At 46.7% G+C, this 12,335-nt stretch overlaps 1 protein-coding gene across 6 annotated transcripts in view; it reads left to right on the top strand.

Moving 5' to 3' along the window:
- The window catches only part of MAST4 (microtubule associated serine/threonine kinase family member 4), a 623,219-nt gene that overhangs the window by 76,692 nt on the left and 534,192 nt on the right, over positions 1–12,335 (top strand). The window lies entirely within an intron of this gene.

The raw sequence follows: 12,335 nt of genomic DNA on the forward strand, positions 1-12,335 counted from the left end.
GGACAGTGAGAGAGAGAGACAGAGAGAAAGGTCTTCCTTTGCCGTTGGTTCACCCTCCAATGGCCGCCGCGGCCGGCGCGCTGCAGCCGGCGCAGCGCGCTGATCCGATGGCAGGAGCCAGGAGCCAGGTGCTTTTCCTGGTCTCCCATGGGGTGCAGGGCCCAAGCACCTGGGCCATCCTCCACTGCACTCCCTGGCCACAGCAGAGGGCTGGCCTGGAAGAGGGGCAACCGGGACAGAATCCGGTGCCCCGACCGGGACTAGAACCCGGTGTGCCGGCGCCGCTAGGCGGAGGATTAGCCTATTGAGCCGCGGCGCCGGCCTCTAACTTGCCTTTTAAATAAACAAAAAAGAAGAAGAAACAGCAGGGTATAAGAATAATCTTTGTGAAACGTGGTGTTTTTTTGTTTTGTTTTTTTTTTTTTTTTTGGTCTGAAATACACTTTGCAGATGCTAACCAAGCCAAAAAGGAGCCGCGCATTATAGGTGATACTTTTTCAGCCGTGAAGGTGGTCAAAACAAGGAGGTCTGATCTGTGCTAGGCACAGTGTGGAGTGTATTTGTTAACTCTTCGTGATTTTCATGAGCACTTATTTTCTGCTCTGGAGCCACAGTGGTGAATCAAACAAATGGAAGTCTCTGGGTTCCTAGAACTTGTTGAGTTCTAGGAGAATGTTGAATTCTTAGTAACATAATAATTAGGATTATTATTTGGAAAAAAAACCAGTCTTTATCTTATTGCCCTTCTATTTTGCTTTCTTTCCTTTGAGAATTTTGCTGGCCATTTGTAGGGCATAATGGTTAATTAATTAAGCAGTGATCTTCAATTTCAGAAAGGCAGAACACAGGCAATAAAAAGTTGTGAGCAGAAAAACTTCTCTTTGGAGTCTGTCCAATCATTTCGTTTAAACTCTTCATTTCCCATTTCCATCATGTAAAGTACCTTAATTACAGAATTCTTTGCTTTTCCTAATTACATATTGTAATACAGTCAAGGATTTTAGTTCTTTAGGCACTTCTTAATATGCACAGGGCACTTGCTATGCTGAACTTTGGGCATGTGAGCAGTTTATTTTATACTTAAAGGGACAGTGGTATTTTGGAAGAGCTACAGTCTAGTAATTAGGATGCTGAACATGCGGGGTGCTGTTTATTGCCTCCATCTGTTTAAAGATAATGAAAGGAAGAAATCAGAAAAAAAAAAAAAAACCTTCTCGGAGACTGTAGATTATTAGCTATGGAATGTGCTTTACACACACACACACACACACACACACACTCACCTGGGTGATCCCTTAAAGATATTTATTTAGTTCCAGAGTCTTGAATAAGTTGGACTTTCATTGCCGAATCCTCAGTGCTGTGCATTTGTGCTGTATGACACTTGGTGTGTGTGTCTGGGGGGTGTGGGTTTGTGTGTGGGTATTTTTTAGTATATTAAAAATAAATTCTCCTTTTTAGGAGGGGGTTGCCTCCTTTTGGGATACGCTTCTGCCTTTTGAGATGAACTGCTTTTGAGATCCACTTTTTCCTCTTTAGGAGTGGTCTTTTATCTTAATGCACCTGCGGAATAATCCGTTAGCTTAGTTCTCTGTTATTTCTTCCAGTTTTCCGATGACGATTATTTCAATAGCCACCACATACCAGACTCGGACTTCTCAGCCATGACCAAGACAGACAAAATTCCTGCCTTCATGGAACTTGCAATCTAGAAGGGGACAGACTTAGATGTAACTAATAGAGAAAAACAAAGTAGGCTAAGGGAGGCAGGAAGTGATGAGAGAAGCAGCCGTTTTTCATTGCGCAGTGCAGGGGAAGTAACCCAGAGAAGATGACATTTGAATAAAGACCTGAAAGAGTTGAGCATGAGTCATGTGGCTGATGAGGGAACAGAAAATGCGGAGCCCGGAGGTGACAGCATATCTGACTCCTGGCTTGTTCCCAGAACAGGAAGGAGGCCACCGTAGCAGGAGTGGAGTGAGCAAGGGACACGGAGTAAGAGTCGAGCTCAGAGAGAGAACGGGGACAGTGGCCATGCTTCTCAACCAGTATAAAAAGCAATCAGCGGGAGACTTTGATTACATTAGTGAATGCTACTTCTGAGGTCTAAAAGCCAACATCATCCTGGCTACTGTGTCGAGAACAGGTGGTTGTGGGCCAGCGTGGAAGCAGGAGAGGACCATCAGGATGTACATACACGGCCACACTACTGGGCAGGGTTGGTGGCAGAGGTGGGTACATTCTGGGTGCAGTTTGATGGTGAATTCAGTGATTGACTGATTAATGTAAGGTATCAGAAATGAAGGAGATAATGTTGAGGAATGAGAATAAAATTGCCAATACTGAGCTGTGGAAGATTGCTAGAGGAGAAAGTGATGAGAACTGGGAGTTTTGTTTTGCATGCATTCACTTTTTTTTTTTTTTTAAGATTTTATTATTTGAGATGTAGAGTTATAGACAGTGAGAAGGAGAAACAGAAAAGTCTTCCATCCATTGGCTCACTCCCCAAATGGCCAGAGCTGGGCTGATCAGGAGCCAGGAGCTTCCTCTGGAGCTCCCACATGGGTGCAGGGGCCCAAGCACTTGGACCATCTTCGAAGCACTGCTTTCCCAGGCCATAGCAGAGAGCTGAATCGGAAGAGGAGCAGCTGGGACTTGAACCGGTGCCCACATGGGATGCCGGCACCGCAGGTGGAGGATTAACCCACTATGCTACAGTGCTGGCCCCGCATGCATTAACTTTGCCTATGCTTAGGAGACAGCCAAACGTAGTAGGTGGTGGGATGTATGAGTCTGAAGTGGAAAGGAAAGGGCTGGAAATGTTAATTTTGGAGTTCTTAGATTACAGGAGGTGTTTGAAGCCATGAGATCAGTGAGGTTATGTAGGGAGCATAGATGAGGAGAGAAGAATGGGAAGGTAAGATCTGTTCAAAAACCAAGAGGAAAGGGAAAAACAATAAAACCAGACTTGCACATTCAACTCGTATATTCAAGGAACTAAGACATGAGATTGAGCATTTTTTCAGAAAACTGGAAATTATAAACACAAATGGTAAAGTTACCAACCAAACAATGAAATAAAGGCTTTTTTAAAAATTTGTTTATTTGAAAGGCAGAGTTACAGAGAGAGGGAGTGATAGGTAGGTAGGTAGGTAGGTAGATAGATAGATAGATAGATAGCTGATCCACTGATTCACTCCCCACATGGCCACAACAGCTATGGCTGGGCAAGGCTGAAGCCAGGAACCAGGAGCTTCCTCCTGGTCTCTCAGTTGGCTAGCAGGGGCCCAAGCACTTGTGCCATCTTCCACTGTTTTTTCAGGACATTTGTAGGGAGCTGGATTGGAAGTGGAATAGCCAGGACTCAAACTGGTGCCCATGTGAGATGCCGGTGTTGCAGGAGGTAGCTCTACCTGCTACACCCCAATGCCAGCCCCCCAAATAAAGTACTTAATGAAGTATTTAATGGGTTTAGTGCAGGTTTAGACTCATGTGAGAAAAGAATTTAACAGGAAGGTAGGTCAGAAGGACATCTTCAACAAGCACAGAAAAGGGCTGAAGAGAGCTTTCTACCCTAATGGATAAGGTGGAAAGGTTCAGGATAGTACCTGGAGTGCCAAAGTGAAAGGGGGAAGTAGAGCAAAGAACTAGAAGAGATAGTGGCTGGGAATTCCTCAAAGAGGAATGGCAGGGGAATCTGATCTGGTATGTAGAATTCTTCTGAGCAATGTTGTGTAAAGGGAAACAGAAATGAGAGACACAGGACAAGCAAACTTGTGTATGTTTCTTGTTGGGTATTAGTGTATTCACATGTTGATGGGAGTGATCCAGGCAGCAGGGGGCGACTGCTTGTGTGATGTCCTCCAGCAGGTAGTGTTTGCTGCAAGAATACCAGCATTTCTGCCCAACTGTCCCCAAAGCCTGATTGTTCTAAATTGCCTAGTTAATGAGGAAGGTAGACCTGTATACAAATATTATTTCTTAGAAATCAGAGGGTAGTTTAAATCATGTAATTTTCACTAGCGTTGATTTGATCTATTCTTAGCAGCCTGTTTAGGCAACACCTCCTGTGCCCCCTGGTGATCCTCTAGCCTGCACTGTGCAGAGGCCGACTTAGGCCCCTGGGGGGGTGTCTTTAGTGGCAGTGTTTGGACTGTACAGTCATCGGTAAGAGAGCCGGCTTGGGAGACAGACTGCTGAGCTTTGAGTCACATGTTCTTAGGAGATGTGGAATCTGGGACTATTTAACCTCTCTGAGTTTCCATTTCCTCCTTGGTAAAATGTGGTGGTTGGTACTCCTGTGTTAGTGCTTACTTTATGGGACTACTATGAATATTGTAGGACAGTGCCAGGCACGTAGGAAATACTGTTTCTAGCTACTGTCTCTTGTTCTGTGAAAATCTACTGGAAACTGATGAATAATAGTTATCACATTTGCTGTGTATTAGAGCCCCATCACGGCTTTTGAAAAATACCAATGTGTGGGTCTACCTGCTCTGAAATTCTAAGTTAATCCATCTAGGCTTGGGTCACTAGACAATTAATGCTTTTATAAAACAAACAAACAAACAAACAAACAAACAAAAAAAACACTGCAGGTATTCTGCTTTGCAGATAGGGTTGCACTAGCCCAAGAAAGTGATTAATTCAGTCATTCAACATATCCCTGCCCACAGTAATCTTTGTACTGGCTCTAAGTTTGCCAAGACTATGTTTACAAATGTACTTTGATTGAGCCTTTAAAACTTGGCTCTGACTTTTCTTTTGGGTAACTTTGAATTGGATGTGCTGGTAATGTTTACCTCTGTAGCCTCCGCCCAGCTAGCCAAGGAGTAGCATTCCCGTTTCTCATGTCCTGTCTGATCATCTATGTTCTGCCCTGTGACTCTTTCTTATGGAGCCTCTAGTCGAGGAGAAATTGCACAAATCACACCAAATGAATTGTGCGGTTGGCCAGAAATAAAATGGAATATTCATTCCTGCACATTTTCTTTTTTATGTGACTTAAAATGTATAGCCTTGGGACAATTGTTATCACATTGACTCCACTATGGCAAGAAAAGGTAATTTAGTAGAGAAATTGGCTGGAGTGTCTTGTCGAATAGAAACAAACATGAAACCACTTTACTGTCCCTTCGTTTCCAGGACTGCTATTTTACCATAAAATTTGCAAGGCCACAGATTGATCCAGAAGCCCCAATAACTCATGTGACTGACTTTATAATTTTACACAGTATTCCCACATAAATGGATAGTCCTGAGAAGTGTGAGGCCATTTTAAAGTCACAGCGTGCACTTGAAATCCTGCAATCGCCTTGCAGCGTAGTGAGTGAAGGCACCGGATGAGGCAGCAGACACTGGCACTGAAGTGTGGCAAACACTGGGGAAGGGGAAGCTATTGAGATGCCTGCGAGCCTGCAGCAGGGCGGCCTACTGGGCAGCCGGTGGGAAAGAGGCAGCCCCTCAGGTGCGGGCAGTGGGGCCTGTACGAGTGGATGTGAAAGTGGGGTTGGAGCAACGGGGAGCATGGCAGGAAATAGTGTGGTCCAAGGGAAATTGGTTAATATTTGTTTATGCCTATCTTATGTAATTGTCAATAGCATTCTTTTGTACTCAAAACATTGGTCAAGTGATTTGGATAAGTTACGTAATGTAAGAGAGCTTCAAAAAGTTCTTGGAAAAGCCTATTATGAAAAATTAGTCATTGATGTCAAAATTTTTGTGCCAAAATATTTTTTTAAAAAAATTTGAGAGTTAACACACACACACACACACACACACACGGGGGGTGGGTGGGGGGTGGGGATCTTGTATTCATTGGTATGCTTCTCAGATGGCCGTAATGCCCAGCACTGGGCCCTGCTGAAGTCAGGAGCTTTATCTGGGGTCTCTCACAAGGGTGGCAGGAGCTTTAGTACCTGAGCCAGGGAGCTGGATCAGAAGTGGAGCAGCTGGGACACAAATAGGCGCCCATGTGGGATGCCCGCATCAGAGGCAGTGGATTCATCCGCTACACCACAGCACCAGCTCTAAACTTATTTCTTAAATCTGTTTTCCATCAGCTTTTTGAAGCCCCCTTGTACAGTACCCCTACCCATGGTTAGGACGCGTACTAAGGAATGATGCGAGAAAATGTTCAGGCGTGTGATTCGTTCGTGGCTGCCCTCTCAGATGGCTTGTCCTTTGCACCTAGCTAATTACTGTCTAGAAACAGAGTTGCCCCGTGCCAGCAGCTTCCGCATCTGCAGAACCGGCCAGCCACCCCTAGAAGACACCTGAAGAAGCACTGCACGTGTGCTGAGCATAGACAGGCTTCATTCTTGTCATCGTTCCCTAAACACTGCAGCATAGTAACTATTACTATTGTCTTGGGCAGTGAGAGTAGCTTAGAGAAGATTTCAAGGATACAGGAAGACGTGTGGAGGTTCTACACAAACACCTGGCCACTTACAGAAGGGACTGGGCTGTAGGTTTGGTATCCTGGGGTTCTGGAGCCAATTCCTCATGAGTCCCGAGGGATGACTGCAGGGGCTTTTATTAAATCCACTCCTGAAATCTAATTGCCACGGTCATCTTCCTCTGCGGGAAATATTCCTGTTTCATTTTTCTTTTGTGCTTTTCCATGAAATCCAGTTCCATTTTGGTACATGTGATGATGTTTGCTTCTCTCCCCCCCCTCTCTCCAGGACCCCGTCCTCTCCTTTGGTCCCATCTTCTTCTATGGGCTGGCCTAGACCCTGACTGCTGCCGGCAGCATCATCTAACGCAGTGACGCTGGGGTGGCAGCCCGCAGTCGTGGTTCTCCTCCTCCAATTCTCACCTCGTTGTTCTCCGTCCTTGTGAGTGCAGAATTCCTACTCGACCATCTGTCACTGCCCGTGGATTTCATTCTGTGTTTCTCTTTACTGCAGACACACTGAACCCTTGAGACCACTACCTGTTTGCCTAGAACTTCAGTCTGGAATGGGACTACTGCTACAGGAGCAGCTATAACAAGTGATAATCGATGTTTTTGTTTCTCCAGCAAGCGGTGATTGGATTTGCTATCCACTGTCGGAATGCAGCTCACTTTAGCCTAGTCATCATAAATTAGAACTGTTAAGGCCATCTCCACTATGTATGCACAGGGAGACTAGCTGTGAGAAGAACTGCGTTTCGGAGTTTGCTAAAAACAATTGATGACTTAATTTTTTCTCCATGCATGGAACTCTAGATTGCTCAATTTATCAAATGAGTTCCTATTCATTGTGTATTAAGGACAATTTTCCACTCGAATTCCAATGAGGAGGAAGTGATTCCATGGGATTGATGATTGGCTCATGTTTTGTACCAAAAGCCAGGCCACGGGCAGTGCAAGCAAAGTTATGTTCGACTCGGAACAATGTTATTTTCTAATAATAATTTGAGATAATTTGAAATAATTAGTGTTAGAATATCTGTGTTTGGCTTTATTTTCTGTAATTAGACAGTAGCTACTCATGATCAGGCTACTTAATATAGTGAACCTGAATACTTGGATTTTATACAGGATTTTCTATCCCAAGAAAGTCTTGCTTGCAGCCCCTTTGAGGGTGGTATCTCTCCTGTTTACTTGCTCGGACATTTGGTCTCCTTGATGGTAGCAAGCGTGCAAGGTATTTGAAACCTGATCTCCACACTTCCATTCCCTCTCCCACCAGGATCTGAAAGATGGCTTTTCTGCTTAGGTGGATGGTTTGTTCCCATTCCAGAAAGGGCTGTGTTTGGCGTCGGGAGATGAGCGTGAGGGCCCAAGGCAGCTTTGCCCCTGACCCGTTAGATTCTCCCAAAGGGAAAGTCTCCTTCCCGGTTACATGGGGCCGGTGATGGGGACAGCCCCTCAAAAGGGTTGTGAGGGCGCACAAGCTGATTCACGCACAGTGCCGGCGGCAGTGCCGGGTGCTTGCCTGTGCTGCGGTGCTGCTGTTGGGTTGGAATGATTTTGTTAAGGAGAATGCTCAGGCCATCAGACGTCTTATCTCGGAAAGAGTGTCTGTGTCAGTAAAAGAAGATGGGCTTCCCAAGCGGAGGTAGTGGAGGAAAGAAGCCAGAGGTGGGAGGAACCCGGCTTTGGCCGGCTTGATGGACCGCTGCTGGCTGCTTGGAAAGTGGAAAGAGCGCAACTTAGCGGCGCAGTTCTGCTCCAGCTGTGCAGTGTGAGAGAAACCAGGACGCTCCTCTAGTCTCGCCAAGGAAGACAAAGATTCAGAAGGTGTGCAGAGCTCCAAGAATAAGGTGCTTAGGGGCTCTGTGAGAACTGCATCCATACTGCACGCTCCTCTTTCTGAACCTCTGTCTAACGCCTGTGCGAGATGCAGCTGCAAGCAGACTGTTGGAACCGCATAAGGGACTCTGCCTCGCATTCTGCATCGACCGCCTCTCGGGCTTAATTGTCAGGGAAGCTGCTCTGAAAGACAGACCAGGGTCATCTTCTCAAACTGCTGGGCTGGGCTGTGGGGCTGTGGTGCTCAGCTGCAGCTGAGTGCATGCCCCTCGGGGAGGGGGTGGCGTGCCTGCATTCTGACCTCATTTACCGTGAGGTGCAGGCGTTTGCCCGCGTGGTGAAGTTGTCACGACGCCTGCATCCCACAGCGGAGAGCCTGGCTTGATACCCAGCGGTGGCTCCTGAATCCAGCTTCCCACCAGCGCAGACTCTGGGAGGCAGCCGTGATGGCTCAAGTCACTGGGCTCCTGCTACCTGCAGGGGGGACCTGGATTGCATTCCGGGCTTCCAGCATTGGTCCCCTGCCTCAGCAGTTACAGGTATTTGAGGAGTGAACCAGGAGACGGGAGCTCTCTGTTTATGTGTCTCCCTTTGCCTCTGAGGCAGATAAATTAACTAAAAAGAACAAAAGGAGAGCAGTTGGTCCAGCCAAAGGTCAGTCTTTATAAGGCCACTTGGCTAGCTAGCACTGTCTGGGCCATTTGGGTGGGGCTCAGATTTGGGGGTGGGTGTGTGGGAGGGAGCTGGGGAGGATGGCACACAAAGGTTGGCGGACAGGGAAGAGCGTCTTCCCTGGAACCAGCAGCCATGGGTTTGGGGAAGCCATGCCCAGGGAAGTAGGAGAGAGCCAGGGCTGCTGGCACTGCTTGGAGAACAGGGGACAGGCGAGGAGAATGTGACTTTGAGCCCCTGGCTGGAGAGGGCGTTGAAGTGCTGCTCTGGGGAGAGGGAGGTGGGTGAGGGTCTGGAGCACTCCGCAGGGCCCAGGGAGACTGTTCTGGAATGGGAGAGCTGCAGGCACAGTGTGGGGTACAGAGGAGGAAGGGCTTTGGCAGTGGGCCTGGGCCAGTGCGGGAAAGGTGATGTTTGAGTTGGGCCTTGAATGGCGAGGAGGAGTTAGCCTTGAGAAAAGGGACACTGGCCGTACCTGAGGGCGAAGCTAGACTCCCTGGTGTGAGCTGGAGTGTCTGTCCAGCACTCGGGGTGTTGGGACAGCAGTGGGGGACAAGTCCAAGGAGCCGGGTGCTGTGGGGACAGGCAGGGAGGGCACCCTGAGGCTGCGACCTGGGAAGGTGTGGCCATGACCCTGCTGCCCTGCGCAGCTGCAGTTTCTGTGAGGCTGTTATGGACAGTGACAGCTCTGTGTGCGTGTTACTCAGACGGAACGTGGCACGTGGGGACAGCTGTTGGAGTTGCTGTGATTTGGGATAAATAATGCACTTGTAGGCTCCTCTCCAGCAGTCCAAACAGCTGTCCTTGGTGGAGTGGGCCTGTTTTAAGGAACACATAATTAAAATATTTTAATTATCCACATGATCATACTAATGATTTATCTGCTCCTAGCCTTCAACTTACCTTTGTTTTGGCTGGAGTTTTTCCTTCTGGAGCTTGTTATAAATCACAATTTGGGAAGTGGTTTAATGTTGTTACCTGGTGCATATGTCCTAGATCACCATATTTTTCATAAAATACACTCATTGACAAGTTTTGCCTGGAGAATTTCTCAGAAAAGCTATTCTTTTTTTAAAACAAGGTTTATTTATTTATTTGAAAATCAGAGTTCACACACACACACATACACACACACACGGCGGGGAGGTCTTCCATCCTCTGGTTTACTCCCCAAATGGCTGCAACTGCTGGAGCTGCGCCAATCTGAAGCCAGGAGCTTCCTCACAGTCTCCCACACGGGTGCAGGGGCCCAAGGACTTGGACCATCTTCCACCGCTTTCCCAGGCCATGGCAGAGAGCTGGATCAGAAGAGGTGCAGCTGGGACTTGAACCAGTGCCCGTATGGGATGCTGGCACTGCAGGCCGGGGCTTTAACCTGCTGTACCACAGCGCCAGCCCCAGAAAAGCTATTTTTAATCAAAGGCGTATACAAAAATACTAAGTAAGAGATTCTCTTTTGGGGGCTGGTGCTGTGGTGTAGCAGGTAAGGCTGCCACCTGTGATGGCAGCATCCCATGTGGGCACCGGTTTGAGTCCCAGCTACTCCACTTGTGATCCAGCTCCCTGCTATTGTGCCTGGAGAGGCAGTGGAAGACGGCACAACTGCTTGGGCTGCTGCACCCACGTAGGAGACCCAAAAGAAACTCTTGGCTTCTGCCTGGCCCATCCATCCCCAGCTGTTGCAGCCATCTGGGGAGTGAACCAGCAGGTAGAATATTCTCCTCTCTCTTCCACCCCTCCCCCCCTTCCTCCCTGTAACTATGCTTCTTAAATAAATAACTAAATCTTTTTTTTTTCTTTTTTCAAAAAAAGATTTTCTTTTTCACTGAGGTCTCAGACACATGACCCTGCTGGAACTAGTTTGCACTGACTTCCTTTTAAGGTCAAGTGCAGGGTATGCACCGCAAGGTTGAAGGGCTCTTTTTACATGGCCAGCTGGAGAAAGCACGAATTTTTTGGTCTTTTGGCATGGAAAAGGTGAGATAAAAATGTTACTTGAGACTTTTGAGCATATTAAAATCATGACTCACGGATCACCACTTGCCGGGACTGTCTTCATTTATGCTTCTCTGATCATAATTATTAATGTTGCCCCTTTCTCTCTAAAGTGGCCTGATTTAGAAAGCCACATTATTTTGTCACTTCATCCATACATAGGCCTACCTCCCTGGTGTAACTGTTTTCCCCTGGCTTACTGCTGCTTCATTTGTGACCAGACGCTTTTATTTTTCCTTACGTAGTGGCTATGATGGAGTGCGTGCCAGTTGATCATCTTTTTTACTTAATACATCTTGCGCGTCCAGGTTCCGCTGCCCAGATCAGATATTTATGATTGCTGCTATATCTGTTAGGAATGTGTTTGGCTGAAACTCAGCTGAGCAGTGGTTTCAGCAGTGAAGGGCTCTGTCCACTTAACAAGGAACCAAGGATTGGTGTGGCCCCTCAGGGCTGCTGTCCACGATGGAAACCTGGTCTTCGCATCCCACCATCCTTGCGCTATTTTTTATTCTGCTGCTGCACTGGCAGGCTCTCATCTGTGGTCCAGCAGGTAGAGGAGGAGAACAGCCCAGGGGCCCTGGCAGCTAAGTCCACTCAGTTGTAGACCTTGTCCCCTAAACCACCCTAGCAACATCTGTGAGTGTCTCATTGCTCAAAATTGGGTCCCCCGTGCATCCTTGCTACCAGAGTATCTGGGAACTTCTCCGATTTTGTGTTAGAAGATGCCACAAGTGTGTGAATGGCTTTTTGTTTCCACACAGTCTGCCAGAGCTATAAAGCGCTGCTTTCTGGGATGTAGAAATAAGGTTTTGGGAGCGACAGTTTTCTTTGAAGAGTTAACCACTGCCGCAGCGCTAAAAAGCCCTGTGACATTCATGACTGAACAAGAATTAGGAGAGGTTCACCAGAGCTCCTTCAGGCGAGGGGCTGTGATCTTATACAATGTCCAAGTCAATTTTTTCCTTAATTTAATTCTGAAAATAAAGCTTACAGATTCACCAAGTGTTTCAAGAGAGTGTTTCATTAGCCAAGATTGTGCTATGCATGACCAACTCTACATGATACTTAATGTCATTAAAAATTGGGGGAGAATACCATTTAATTTTTAAAAGCATCATGTAATGTCAGATATCTAACACTGGCAAAGCAATTGCAATTTCCCCCATTTTTAGCTGAGTTAGAAATATCCCAAAGATGTGTGTGAATATTTTAACTCTTTAAATCCTTCTCAATGACTTAATTTTGCTTAATTTCAACACGCAATGTATTGTACATGCTATCTGCTGTGAATCTAAAACATGTTCCATCAATGTTGGGTACAAGTAATGCAACGTAATTGATTTGTGCGTGTACAAAGTGTTTCCCCAGATCATATATGCATATGTGCATAGCTTCCTCTTATTCTCAGAAAAAAAAAAAATTG

Source organism: Oryctolagus cuniculus, chromosome 14, assembly GCF_964237555.1.
Source record: "Oryctolagus cuniculus chromosome 14, mOryCun1.1, whole genome shotgun sequence".
Taxonomy (NCBI): Eukaryota; Metazoa; Chordata; class Mammalia; order Lagomorpha; family Leporidae; genus Oryctolagus; species Oryctolagus cuniculus.